At 36.6% G+C, this 15,250-nt stretch overlaps 1 pseudogene; it reads left to right on the top strand.

Moving 5' to 3' along the window:
- The first annotated feature begins 11,796 nt into the window (after window positions 1–11,796).
- On the top strand, window positions 11,797–11,982 carry LOC129239866 (U2 spliceosomal RNA; annotated as a pseudogene).
- The last annotated feature ends 3,268 nt before the right edge of the window (window positions 11,983–15,250 follow it).

The raw sequence follows: 15,250 nt of genomic DNA, 5'->3' as shown, positions 1-15,250 counted from the left end.
TTTACCTTGACGCCCGGCTCGATGAAAACGATTGGAGAGCGGACCAAACCATTACCTGTGGCAGGTGCTGCCTCCTGGTAGCCAATCGATGATTCAAATTCTCGTGTGAACGGTCGGTCAAATAAACCCTATCGTTTTGGGAGTTTACGAATATCTCAATTTGAAAATTTTTCTCGTCAGAAAACACAATGTTCGGAAATTGACCGCTTTCGGCCAAGCGAAGCAACTCCTTCGCTCTCTCTCGAGTCTGACTTGTTGCTGCTTTGGTGTGAGATAATGAGTCTTGACTTTGAGATAATTTTTCAGTATGATACGCTCAGATATTTTCAGTTCTTTCGCCATTTGACTGGCACTTCGCTCAAGTCGCTTCGAGTGTTGGACCCTGTATAACGGAAATCAGTGTGCTAAGATTGGGCTTATTTTAACATTGAAAGTCATAGCGAAAAGATTTTTACAGCTGTGGGCAACATTAAACAGTTAACCGGCTCTCAGTGACTATGAAAGAATCAGCTGACTGGCTGACGTAACAGGGTATGGACGGCAGTTTGCTTACGACAAAACTGAAATTACGATGGTATTATAAGAAATAATCAAAACATCCATTACTCATGTCTACTTCGTTACCCTCTGAACATTTACAGATTGCTGCTGCCGTGTAACCCGTGATGAAAAGAAAGACCGTTATTCGGTTTTGAGCGAATTTGGCAGAATCAGCTGATGGGCTGATGTCACTTCGGGTGTGTTCGCAACACAAAAACTGAGAGTGTGTTGGTCATATGCTAAAAAAATCAAGTAATGGCACTTCGAAGCTCCCCTCACAATTTTCTTTTTCATCATAGTTAAAGAGCAAACCTGGTAAATCTATCATCCTTGGAGTAACCTATGATGTGGCTTGGTGAAAAAATTCAGAATGTGTGACTAAGATTAGTGATGTACTGGCTGTGTGAGTACCCGGTGAAGTGACAGCCGGAGTTGCTCGCACAATTTCGTTTATCTCCATAGCTAATAGCCGAACTAGGTAAGTCTATCATCCCGGATAGAGAGTGGAGAGAGATCCTTGCTTGCCTTATTATTAATTCACGTCAGAAAGTGACAAAAATAATCGCATTTAAAATTTTCATGATTTAATTCCACTTTTGGCGATATGAATTTTTGAAGCCACAGTAAAGAATACCAAAAGCCTAAAGCCAAAGTCCGCACATAAAAATGTTCTGAGTGGTTTTATGATATTCTTGTGAAACTTTCCATTGAAAATCCCCAAGGCCAGAAATATAAATAACAACCCTCGTATTTAACTTACATATCGAAACTCTTTACCACAAAACTCTTGTTCATCAGTGAATATTGAGCAAAAATAAAAATATTTCTTTGGACACCCCACGGAGTTGTCTCCTTTACCTTACCAACTGATGAGAAGCAGCAAGAAGTTTTCCCTCAGTGGCAAGGTTTTTATTCCAAAAAAAAAATAGCATGTACATAGAACGCTAAATGTTCTAGAAAAATATTAATTTTCAATATGTTTTAACGTTTTTCGAAAACAGAAGTTTGCAAGCTGTTGACGTTTAAACCTAAATCGAAATTCACCACAGCATTCAACTGCCATTCTTCAACGCCCAGTGCAGCTGTGTTTAGTTTTTTTCGGAAATAAATTTTTCTCAAGAAACCAACTGTAGTTTTTTTTCAACAGCTGCTCAAAGTGCTCGTTATTATTATTGCATAGTTTGTGGTTTGGCTTATTTCAAAGTGCAGCGAAGTGCGCGCTTGTGTGTGTGTCCAGCTAATCCCGCTTACATTGGACACAGGAGTTTGCGTGGCATGCCGCAAACAGCTTGTTGAGCCTAGAAAATATGCAATCGTACGTACACAGAAACGTACTTAGTGGCAAACATATTTACATACATACAAAACCAGCAAGTGTAAGTAAATGTGACAAGTATATGCAGATACATACACACACATACACATATCAATGTATGTATATATGTATGCATGCATTTTTCCTCATATGCAAACGAATACATATTAATCTCATCCCAGTTGAGCGAATGCCTCAAGCCACTGTGCCGCCGCCACTACTCCGGCGGTCATGCAACGCTGCCAAAATACAAAAGCACTGTAGCGTGTTGCATGTACTGCAATTTGTGTCTACGTATTTCAATGCAATGCACACACATATGTGCGTGTGGTTGTTGCAACCACAATTTTTATTTTTGTTGTAGTTGTTGTTGCCGCTACTGCTGATTATTGGTGTTGGCCAAGTGTCACTGGCGTGTCAATTCGAATTTTACGCTCATAACAATAATAATTGCTGCAACATGCAACACATGCAACATATGCGCGCCAACGTACACAGTATTTATGCAACATGCGCAGCAGCTAGAAAAAAGTGCATGCATACATACACATATATACACTTATACATAAATACGAAAGCAGTGAACGGCAATGTTTGATTGCTGTCAGGTATGAAATTTTGTGGCATGAAATTACTATTTGTCGTACGTAAGAACGAATTTTTCTTTGTTTGCTGTCCGCTTGACGTCATCACTTTTGGCTCCGCTAGCTACAAGCGCAAAATGTAGAAGAAAAAAACAAAAAAAGCAAAAACAAGAGCAAACACTTAACGAAAAAATGCGTACGTGCAACGCGTTGCAAGTTGCGAGCATATTACATTATTTGTTGTTGTGGCAGCGTAAATAATATTGCGCGCTAAATTACGCGTAAACGCTGCCAACTCGCAAGCGTGCAACATAGTGATGCGCACAAAGACAACAACAATAACCGCGCAGCCGCTAGCTACATACTTAGGTATGTGCATTAAAATGCAGTTGCCGAAAAAACAACAAAAACAACAAGCGACTATAAAGCAAACATTGCGCGTTTGTGTGTGTGTGCGGCGCCAGCATGTTGGCTGCCACAGCGCCATTTTTGGGCAGCATACAAAAAAGCAAGTTTTCTCGCACAACAACAACAAAAACATTGCATACCAAATCACTCTTGCCGCGCCGTGTCCAAGTGACCAGAGCAATTAGCAATGCAACAATTTTATGCTGGCCGCGCAGATACCTGCAGCCAGAGCGCGCGATTGTTGCCACAATGCAACAATTGTTGTTTTTTCTTTTTTTAGCAATTTATCTGTTGTTGCTGTTGCAGTTAATGTGAATTCAAATTGTGATGGGACCGAGAAACAAAACAAAAAACGTTCATCACTTCATTAAAACTTACAACTCAACTTGCCACATGACCATATGTTGCACACTCCCACACACACACCCACATACATCCATATGCAGTGTAAATGTACATACATGCGTGCGCTCATGCTGGCAGGCGCGTTGGCAACATGGCTGTTAATGATTGTTGACTGCGCCAATCGGGTTTGTAGGCTGACTAAATGCGTGACTGAGTGACTGTTTAACTGACTGACTGATTGCTTGTAGCTCTGTTGCCGCTGGTTAATTCTGTTATTGCAGTTGTTGTTGCTGCTGTTGTTATTTTTGCTGTTGTTGCTGTTGTTGTTGTTATTGCTGCTGCCATTGCCATTGAGGCGATTGTACGTCACAATTAATTACGCGCATTTTAGCTGAACGTGCAACATCGACAGTTGCATGCAGCGCCGAATGCCGTTTGCCCGTACGATTGCTCTGAGGCAGCTGTAAGAAATTGAAGTAAGGGGAAATATAAGAATAATAAACCCACAAGAATGCACACACATACATATAGTATGTATACATACATATATTGCTTGGCCCCAGATTCACATAAGCAAAACTAATAAATGAGCCATTACACTGTATGCGCCCCCAATTAGAGCGACTCCATTGGCAAGCAGCAAAATGCTGCATTATAAATTTTCAAAGTGCAAAGAGAGGAAAAAATTTGTGTTTGCTGGCTGTGTGAAGACGAAAGCTAGCAAAATAAAATGTCGGAAGCTTAAGTAAGAAAATTTTAGTCCAATAGTTGGCTCCTATCAATCGGTGGAGTGCTTGAGCGGTTTGCAAGTGCCCAAATCTTATATTCTAATATAATAATAAAGAATCTTTTTGCAAGGTTTAAAGCTGGTCATTGTAAATGCATCAAACAGAATTATTACGCATCTAACATTCTTGCCTTCTGAGTACACTTTTCTAAAACAAAAATTCGTAGAAAAGAAATGCGTGACAAAAATTTTATAAATTCATAAATCCACCAATTTCTCTTTTAAGCCATTAATTTTTTGATTATATTTTATTATAAACCATTTATATTTTATATTTTGAAGAATGCTTCCAAAGGCGACACAAATGTAACCTAATAAGTTCTTCTTCTTGATTGACCCATTAAGCACTTAAGCGATTTTGACCCAGTTTAACAAAGCGCGCCAAACGAAGCCAAGTCCTTCTCCACCTGATCTTTCCAACGCAGAGGAGACCTTTCTTTTTCCTCTGCTACCACGTCATAAAGCTCATACAGCTCATTCTTTCATCGCCAACGTGGAAAGGCCCAAAATCTACCTCTCCCAATGTTTCTCTCAAACACTCCAAGGGATGCCTCATCGTATATTGTCATCGTCCAAGCTTCTGCGCCATACATTAGGACGCGCATGATGTAAGTCTTATAAGACAGAAGATACTACGTTTTCTAATCGTTCACCACCAGACCCATTCGCATTGCTTCTTATCCAGTTTGGAAAAGTCAGAACAACGCATCTATAGTAAAATATTCTGCGAAAATACCTACCTTAATATATAAACAAATGGGATGGGCTATTTAAATATTTAAATAGATGGGATAAAATGATCAGGACGATATATTTTTAAGTTATTTTCACGCGTTAATTAAATATTTTTTTAATAAAGCACCTCTTTCGAACTTCAAAGGTCCCTATCTCGGTTTTGGAGGCTAATTTCGAAATTCTGCGAAGAAAATAATCTTCAAGCTATCAGGCGGTAACCTAACTTCAGGTTTAAAACCGTAATAATCAGGTTTATTATAAAAAATTCACTAGAATAAAAGCGGACTACTCAAGGCACATCCACAAAGTAGCAGCAGTAGCGCAAAAACGGCAATAGCGTGTATTTTGTTGTTGCTTGAAATCTCTATAAAGTCAAGCTTGAATTGTGAAATTGGTCAGTGAAGTGTACTTAGTTGCTGCTTAAATTATCTAGATCAGTAATCGGCCGCACGGTGAAGAGAATAGAAAAGATACTGACTGTTAAATGTCTCTCAGCGGTTTTGAAGAATTAACAGCTGATGTGCTGATGTAAGCAGCAAAGCAGAGCAGAGTTTACAGCAAAGGTATGCGAAAACAGAGATTGTGTTTATTAAGTACGAAAAATTTAAACGCGGCTGGAAGAACGTAAGAAATTATTTATTTATTAAAGCATATTTCTAAGTTTATAAATTACCTTGGTATTGAAATATGTGTAATTAACTACCATAACAGCAAAATCGCAATAAAAAGAGCTTAAAATTTATAAAGTTGTGGCCCTTAGAGAGTTGGCGGTAAATGCATTTTCATTTTGTTTAACAGCATTTATTGGTAATATACCCAAAGAAACTAGTACTAAGTTCCACTTTTATTAAATTTAAGAAGCGCTAAGCTGTCTGGCCTGAAAATTTCTGAGTGATACTCAAAAGTCTTATGAAGTTTTTCACATTAAAAGGGAAGTGGCGCCTGCGAATAGACCTCAATTTCTAAGTTGCTCTAAAAATTAATTGATTGCCGATACGAAGCAGGGCAAAATATCCACAAAAACAAAAAGTTATGTACATATTAAGGCTTGCATGTATGTATGTATAAGCAATAATTATGTGTTTTGCATGAATTTTCCTCAAAGTATGACTCAGCCAAAAGGATCATGCAGATGCGTATGTGTGTTGAGTGCCTTTTCAGCAGCACATTGAAGAGCGTATGTATACGAAAATTGTTATGTGTACTGAAATGAGCTAATCATTAGCTGCTGTAGTAATAACAATAATGGCAGCAACAACAATAACAGCAATTATTTCGAACTAGCACAATAGCGCATAATAAACCAACAGCGGCGGCGCCACCAACGGTGCTAATGTGACATGTTGCACACTTAAAAGCACAATTATATACTTGAGGATGCTTATGTATGCGCATATATAAATGTATATACACATATGTATGTATATTTATGTAAATACCTATGAGTGTAAGCAGCGTTAGGCCTCAAAAGCCTGGCTGCTTGTTGCCAACAGCGACACTCGCCAAATGTTCGTTGGCGCGAAAATTCTTGAAGCAGTTGCATAAAAGCCACAACAACGAGCTGTGGTAATGGTGGGCTTTGTTGTTTTAATGTTTTTTGTTGTTATTGCTGCTGCTATTGCTGCCATGATTAGCGCATTTACGCAAATCGCATTTTTGCGAAAATCACTTTTAGCAGCCACTCAAGCCGCCAAGATATGCCGCCAGGCGACCAAAGTAGTCAACGTTCTAGCGAAGTGGTTGCCTCGTTTTAACCCACTCATTGGCAGCAATGTCAACCGTACTGCCAAAGGAGCATAGCGACAACAATAATAGCAGCTTTCATATTCTTTTAAAAGCATAGCAGCCTTCCTGTAACCACCCAACGTATGGGTGGTGGTGGTTTTGCGTTATATTTTTTTGCGCATAATTTTTGGTGTTAGGCTATCGCCACCTTCTACATTCAACATTTTTGCGCATTTAGCCACCTTAAATGGTGGTTTGGTATTTTTAATTTAAAAAAAATATATTTTTTTTCAATTTTATTCTACTTTATTTTTAGATTTCTTTGTGCTGCAAATTTTGTTTGAAGTGCCCATTCGCACCCTCATTAACGCAGTTGAGAACACCGACAAGTGTTAAAGGTTGTTTGCTAAGCAGAGAAATGGTAATGAATTAGCGAGCGCATATACTTCATACACCCCCTTGCGGGCAGGAGAGTAAGCGGTTTGGAAATATACTCGTACATATAAATTGACTGTCAACTAAATTTAAGGCAAATACAGTTCACCAGAATATGCAGTAACTTAAGCTCTGTAGGCATATGAGGCTGGTCTAAAAAGTGCCTGCAAAGTAGAGCAGATGATTCTGATACTTCTTAGAAAGTAATAAATGGCTTGTTAAGAAGCATCTCTCCAAAGAACGCAAGCCTAATTTTCTAATTTATGCGCCAAATAGTGTTCTTATTTCAGCTATTTGAAACAGACGCTTGCAATAATTTTTAGAAAAATAGAAAAAAAAACTATCACTCAAACCAAACAAAAGATTGAGAAAAGTTAAGAAGGCTCGAAACTATCAACTGAAGCCATCCAACACGCTCTTACTATCAATTTTGATGTAATCGCTGTGATTTCAGGTGATGATGAAGGCACGCTCAACGTACTGGTTGGACAATGGAGGATATCACACCAGAATTGCTTAATAAAAATTATAAAATCCACAGCATGATAATAGGTGCTAACTTTCAGAGACGATCGGCTTATCACATGAATCAGTTATTAAAGCTTCCATAAATATTTGTTCATTTGAAAGCTTTCAACAAGAGCAGAATCACATTTGTTCCCAATAGACCACAAATACAAGCTTCTCTTAACTTCAAGGCAGACATTGACGTTGCTCGAAGACGTGGACATCCCGTGGTAAATTGAAGTTGGATCTATCTGCCAATAAGAAGGGTATGCCAGTTAGCCGCGGTTGGGCAAGCATAGTCAGTTTTATAGCATTTTGTTTTTTCCTTGTTCACTACCCTCGGGAGCATAGGGCCTTGCATTGGTTTCGTTAATCTATTTGATTCTGGCAGGGTAAGTGATTAGCCTATCAATAAAGTAATCGAATTTCAATCAAAACTGAACGCATTTACTTACTTATTTATTCTGATCGCTTCGTGAAGCATAGAACCTGTGATTTCCTTCATCATGTTGACATATCTGCATGAATTTGGGAGCTGCATATTCGCTGTGCCGGCATTCCAGGAATTAAGGAGTTACAAACATTCAGCAGCAGCAAAAATGCGCTAAAAGAAAACTTGTTTTTAGAAGGGATAACAATAAAAATAAATACAAAAAAATTTTATACATTGATTATTAGTACTTAAAAAACTTATTTTAACCTTTCTTTACAAAACTTAGTATATAAAAAGTCACGTGCCCCAAGGTACAATGAAAAAAAAGTTGCTCCACGGTCTGCATCAATTATCCTTGAAATGTTGATGGATCTGCAAAAAGTAAAAAAATTATTGTAATATACAGTTGTACTTATAGTCTGTCGAGCCGGATTTTTGAATTTCAAACAAATTTTGTAATTTACGGCGTTTTAAAAGTATGTGTTTTACGTCACAAATATCACACTTTAATTATGGTTATACAATTTTTTAGTTAAAATATCAATAATCCGGCTCCACAGACTAGAGAAAACACTTTCGAAGTGGCTGATTAAAAAAAAAATATTAAGAACTGTATGATTTATCATGCAGACCGTGCCGGAAAAATTAGTTTAACCTTTCAAGTGCATTTCGCTCGAGGTCAAACTTGCTCATCAAACTCTCGTCCGGCAGTTACATTTTCTACCATAACTTTGTATCTATGAGCAGTTTTTACAAGCGACTTCTACAGAAATACGCCTAAAACTATAGGGAATAATAATATGTGAAAAAATGGATTTTTTGAAAATTCTGGACGTATGCAACCCCTTAACCGATGGAGACATATTTTCATTAGGATTTGGATCCATGCCTAAACATTAGTATATAGTAGGTCAAACATTAGAATAAAACAGTCAATGTTTGATGAGTTCAAGGACCGTTGAGCACATTTATATACCGAGCCGCTTGATTCAAGGCCGACACCCACTCCAGCCGCACCTCACATGGTGAACAGACACTGAGCTTGAAAATAGTTTTTAACGAAGTTTTCCTTCTTCGGGCTTCTTTGGTTCACGGGAGATATTTAATTTTTCTCCTACCACCCATATCTGGAAAGCATTCGCTATCCGCCACCTGTGACTCGTTCTCTAAGAATTATAGCCATCCCCCAAGGCAAGACCGCATTTAGCAAGGAAATAAGTTCTCTTCCACCAAGCCAACGCGTCGCAAGTCCGCAATCACAGCAGCAAAATTTCACGAACTGAGTTAAGAATGGAATCCTCATCTAATATAATCACCAAATTTAGCCTCAAGTGAATATTTTCTTTTACCAAATCTGAAGAAATGGCTCAGCTGAAGGGAATTTGTGGTCGAATGAAGATTTCATCAATGAAGCAAAAGCCTATTTTGAAAGGTTGAATGGAGTTTATGAATTTAAAATGAGATTTTGTTGGAAATAAAAGTTTATTGCTCGAACTACGAGTAAGATTTCCGTGTTCCCATTTTCAGTGACTTATTGACCCAGTCGCTTAAAAACAATCTTGGGAACTTCAAATAAAAGGTTATTCCTCGAACTACGAGAAAGATTTCCTTATTTCCATTTTCAGTGATTTCTTATCCAGTCGCTTAGAAACAGTCCTGGGAACTCTATGACAATTGAACTGGCAAAGAAAGAAATGAAAGTATAATCACCTTTGATCTCCAGAACAGAACTTTCCTTATTTCCATTTTCAGTGACTTCTAGATCCAGTCGCTTAAAGGCAGCCCAGGGCACTCAATCTGAAATGAACGGACAAAGAAGGAAATCAAATTACAATCACAAACAAGCAGATACACTCATCTTCATTTTAGATCTCCGGACCTGAACAAAAACTGCTAGTAGAATCCACATGCTGTATGACATTGAAAAAAAATCTAAATCTCGGACCGCACTCGAGTCTAATGAGAGAGAATGTCGAAAGCAAAGAAGGTGCCGTCCCTCCGTTGCTTAAATTCAGCCCGCTTATTTTAGCAAAAAACAATCGATTTGATTCTTAACCATAGTTCTATTCTATCCATAGTTTGTTAGAGGAACGGGCCGGTACTGCACCTTCTCCGTTGACACCTTCTCAGAGGATGTCAAGGGTCCCTCTTAAATTTCTTTTGCCGCAGGAGGCGGAGAGCGTGAATCAATGTTCCTGCCACTAGCCCGCTCTGAATACAATGCCACGTAACTATCTTCGCAAACCCTTCTTTTAGAGTCTAGGGAGGATTTACTCAACGAACAATCGAAATTTTCTATGTTTCATCATTCCATTCATTTCTAAAGCATGAAGAGATAAAATGAATCAGAAAGACCTTTAAGGTTCAAGCACGAAATATTTAAAGACAAGAAGCTCCCATGCCCGCCCGCACCTCTAACAAAGCTCGAGAGGGAAATTTCACCGTTCCCACGACAGTCGATTCTACGTGGCCGGAACGACCGGGATTTATATCCGGCCAAGGACTGTCAATTCAGAAGCATTCTCCGTATATGTATGGGGAATGTTTATGCTGCTGCAACAACAACAACGGGGGAATTTTACGATAAAAACAACTAATTTATTGTAATTGGTTCCTATTGTTTTTTTTTTTTTGTGTAGTGCAGTTTTTCGCCGAGATTTCTTTCAGGATTGGGGTTTCGTGTCTTTAAAGGTCTTGGCTGAAATTTGTTCTTGGTTTGAAAAGCGTGACCCCAATTGTCGTGAGAACACAGAAGAGATCCTGATATCTCTACAGCAGCCTTCTTAGCGTTACATAGCTCGTTAGGGGTATTGTGAGACTTTGCCATACTGAGAGCGGTAAGCCAACTATGAAAATCACTTACTTACGAGTGATTTGAGACTTTTATGATGGCTTTCTAAAATCGCTATTTGAAATGTGAGAAATATTTCAGCTTTTTCTTAACTTCCATCGCACTTTTACTACATTCAAATTTGTTGCCATTACGACGCGTTGCAACTAAGCATGGCGCCCATAAATGGCACAGAAACCAAAGAAATGATTCTCTATTCACCAGCCGAATCGTCAAAGTAGCCCTTAAATTGCATAAAAGTGGCTGATTTACACTTTTCTCTCTTTTTCTAAGTATGAATTTTTAGTGTTGGTTTTTTTGCCATATTTCCTATTGTAATTTTGTTTTCTTTTTACATTGCCTTGTATTTGTTTTGGCAGTGTTGCATGCGGCCTATGGCATGTGGCAGCACTATGCGAGTACAACGCAAATGCATATTTCAAGTGGCCTAATTAGTGTTGGTGTGCCGTTCGACACACACTCAAAGAGAGTTAGAATGGAAAAATAGAAATAAAAATAAATGGGATTGTGCCTGTTTTTCTTTATATACGCATATATATGTGTTTATACGAGTATACCTATGTACTAGGTGGCGCAAAGTTGATCATTGAATTTTGTTTTTGAATCACTTTTCACTGAATAAAAAAAATGATTTTAAGTGATGGAGGTCTTTATTTTAGAGATCAATTTGCTTGTCCGTTTGTACACTGCTGGAACTTTTCATGGCACAAATGCTCTCGGAGGTTTGCCATTGTCTGCCGAGAAGCGACCGCCATTATAAAAAAACTTTTTCTATCATTTGGTGTTTCAAGCATAGGGTTTGAAACCTTTTTGAAGTGAAAACTTCTTTAGAATCGTTGGGAGTGATTTGAGGAAAAGTGAAACGAAAAAAGCGACCAACTTGGCTAGGCTACGAAGCGTTATATTATATGTTGATATAAAAGTAGCGACGAACTAAATAAAAATAACTTTTATTTTTTCTTGTGATTCGAACCAAGGATTTTGGATCGGAAGCTCACATTGCTAGTCGCTCGGCTACCGCGCCATGTTGTCGTCGCTGGCCTAAAAGTTATTTAGTTACGAAGCGTTATATTATATGTTGATATAAATAATTTTTGTGAGCGTGTAATTCTCAAAAGTTTTATTAGGTTTATTATTTAAAATGTATTGACTAGGTAGTGTGGTTATCAGCTTAACATCTGATAGATCCTCCATCGGAGGACAACAAATGTTAAACTAATTTTTGGAAATGGGCGGAGTGTTTTAGGGGCTTGCTCTCCACCTCTGCCACGGGTTGGCCCGGTATTGCAGTACCGCCGGGATTTCAGCCTTGAATAAATACAAGAAGAAATATACTAATACATTTAGCTTTGGTGGGAAGAGACATAAATTTTTATATGAATACAAGTAGACGAAAATAGAAGAAATTTGTAAGTCTGTTTCTTCGGTCCGTTTGGGTATTTTTTTTGACAACATCGAAACCAAAGCATTTGTATCATATTTTATCTATCATAAGCCACTCGTATCATTTGTTGAAATTGAAAACATTGAGGCGAATAATGATAAAATGAAGAAAATAAAATATGAACTTTATAGCAATATTATAATGAACCTATAATTATCCCGCTCCTAATGCTGCTTTCGTCTTATTCTCTCTCAGTTTGTTTTACGGAAGGTTTCACTTCTATCAAGTCTAACTGTTAGACTGGTATTTTTTTTTAATTTAAAATATGCAAAAAAAATTAAAGAATGCCTCTCTTCAAAACTTTCACAAAACTTAAATACCAGAAAAGCTTCTTTCGGTGAATATTGCGTAATAAAAATTTTCAAGCAATTGTGAAAATATAGAATTAAATAAAAAAAAAAATTCCAAAATAATTGCAAAATAAAAATATTTACAAAACAACATTTGATAAGGGAAAAGTTTTAAAAACATCTCTCTTAAAAAATTGCCGGCAAATTCATAAATGTTGAAATAAATATAAAATAACCTGTAAATTAAAACTTTTGATGGAGATTGCATTTTTTAGAGTGCTTGGGGAAAACAATTTTCTTTTTTTTTTTTGAAAATTGAGTTCGTGGTTTTTAAAGGAGTTAAGCACTATTTTAATTTTGAATAACTCTTTTTTACTTTTTTGGTGTTTTGATAATTATGGGCTATGTACACATTTTTTCGAAAAGTTTTTGAAGATTTTAAGAAACTATTTTAATTTTGATTACTCTGTTTTATTTTTTTTTTTGGTTTTTGGAAAATACAACGAATTTTGCCAGTTTTTCTTTTCCTAGTTGACTCTACTTTTATTATAAATTGCAAAAACTAAGTGGAGCAAGTAAATTTCTCGAATTTGGCGTAACTCCGAAAATATTTTTATTTTAAATTCTCTAAATTAGAAATTTAAATTCGTTAAATTCAATATTCAATCCTGGATTGCATAGCTGAAAAAGTATAATTTTCGAAATTTGAGCATAGCTAGCCAATTTTTCGAAAATAATTTAACTTCGAAAAAATTTCAATTTTTATATGCTTTAAATTTGTTGCTGTTTTGCGTATACCAAGACACTTAAAAAGTATTTATTACAATTCCGAAATTTTCGGAGTTAACTAAGCGGCGTATATTTCTTAATTTTGTATGATTTCCGCTATATATTTGAATTATTTTCACTCTCTTCAAGTTTTCATAACCTCAATCCACCTGTTTCTTCTTTAATTTCCACTATAAATTGCAAACATTTAGTGCAGAAAGTAAATTTCTCACATTTTCTTCACTCCGAAAGAATTTCAATTTTGAAATGACAAAACATAATTATATTTTGAAAGTTTTGCTTACCCTGATTGCTTTACTTCTACTGTAAATTGCAAAAATTGAGTAGAGCAAGTAAATTTCGTGAAATTCGTATAACTCCGAAAAATCGCTAATTTTAAATTCTTAAATATCAAATTCTCTATATTAAATATAATATTTACATGTATAAAATTCAATATTCAATCTTAAAAACTATAATTTGCGAAATTTGAACTAATTTAACTCCGAAAAATTATAAATTTTATAGCAGAAAAATATTAAATTAGTTACTTTTTTGCGTATCCAAACACACTCAAAGTGTATTTATTTTAATTCCGAAATTTTCGGAGTTACCTAAGCAGCGAATATTTCTTAATTTTTTATGCTTTCTACTATTTATTTGAATTATATTCGCTCTCTTTAAGTTTTCATAACTTTAGCACACCAATTTGCGCACTTTGAAAATTATTTTGAAAGTTTTCTGCCCAAAAATCCAAAGACTGCAAAAATTTTCAAACTTGTTCGCATATTTTTTGAAATTGCCAAAAACTATAAACAAAATCCGCAGGTCGTTTGAAAAGTCACTGCAAAAATAAAAACTAATTAATTATTTGGGGTAAACCTTTTTTTATTTTTCGACATAATCTCCTTTTAGGCTTATACATTTCGTCCAACGCTGTTCTAGTTTGCTGATTCCTTCCGAATGTTTAATAGAATTTAAACGAGTCTGAAAAATAGCCATTCGTTTCAGCAATCACCTCCTCGTTTAAATAAAATCTTTTACCCGCCAGCCATTTCTTAAAGTTGGGGAACAAATAGTAATCCGAGAGATCCAAGTGAGTCAAGTCTGGAGAAAAGGGGGGATGTGAAACGAGTTGGAACCCCATTTCCATTAATTTTGCGACGACAACTGCTGAGACGTATATGTAAGCAGTTGCGCTGTCGTGATGGAAAAAGAAAATCACTCAATTTCCTCAATACAAACGAATGCCAAGCACAAAGAAATATACCGATTTGGCAGGAATTTGCTGTGTGTTCCTCCAAGAGATGCTACTAACTAAACGTAACACCCGTACGCGCAAGTAGTGCCATCTCTCTGACTTTCCACCGAATTTTGAAATTACCCTCGTTAACCTCGACATTAAAAAAAAATCACCCATTTGCGTGCGATCTAATAAAAAATGTATTCCATTCTTTGAATAAAAGATTTTTCGAGGATTGAGGTTTGAGGATTTTCGTTCAATTTATAAATAAATGAAAAAATATTGTATTGTTTTTAATTACAGCATAAGCCTTCTTTTTATTCAAAAATTTAGAAATTATTGTGAAAAATTTTGCTGCATTTTAAAGTCAAAAGATTGGTGACGAAACTCAAAGTTGTTGAGCTACTTTTACGCAGCAAAAGCGAAAATAAAACCAACAGTAATATGTTTAATTTAGTACATATATGTACATAATAAGCAGCAGTGCACCAACAACAACAACAAATATAATAAGAATAACACCGCTGCGAAGTGTAAGCAAGCTATTATAAAGCACAACAACACCAACAGGAAGGAAGTGGAACACAATTCAAATGTGAGTGGCAAAACAGCTAATATACGCCACCAACACATACATAGGCAGATGTGCATGTGTGCGAGAGTCCTTTCAACTAACAAGAAAACAAACACAAAACCAACAAGAACAACAACAACTAACAGCCGCCGCTTAACACCGCCATAAAAAGGAAGCACTTATACACTTACGAGTACAACGCGTTCGCCGAGTCCATTTACGCTGAGGGCGGTGGGTATGTCAGAGTTTTGTATATATGAATTAGT

This window comes from Anastrepha obliqua, chromosome 2, assembly GCF_027943255.1.
Source record: "Anastrepha obliqua isolate idAnaObli1 chromosome 2, idAnaObli1_1.0, whole genome shotgun sequence".
NCBI lineage: Eukaryota > Metazoa > Arthropoda > Insecta > Diptera > Tephritidae > Anastrepha > Anastrepha obliqua.
Note: the sequence above shows the minus strand (reverse complement) of the source record. Positions and strands in the feature narration are given on the sequence as shown.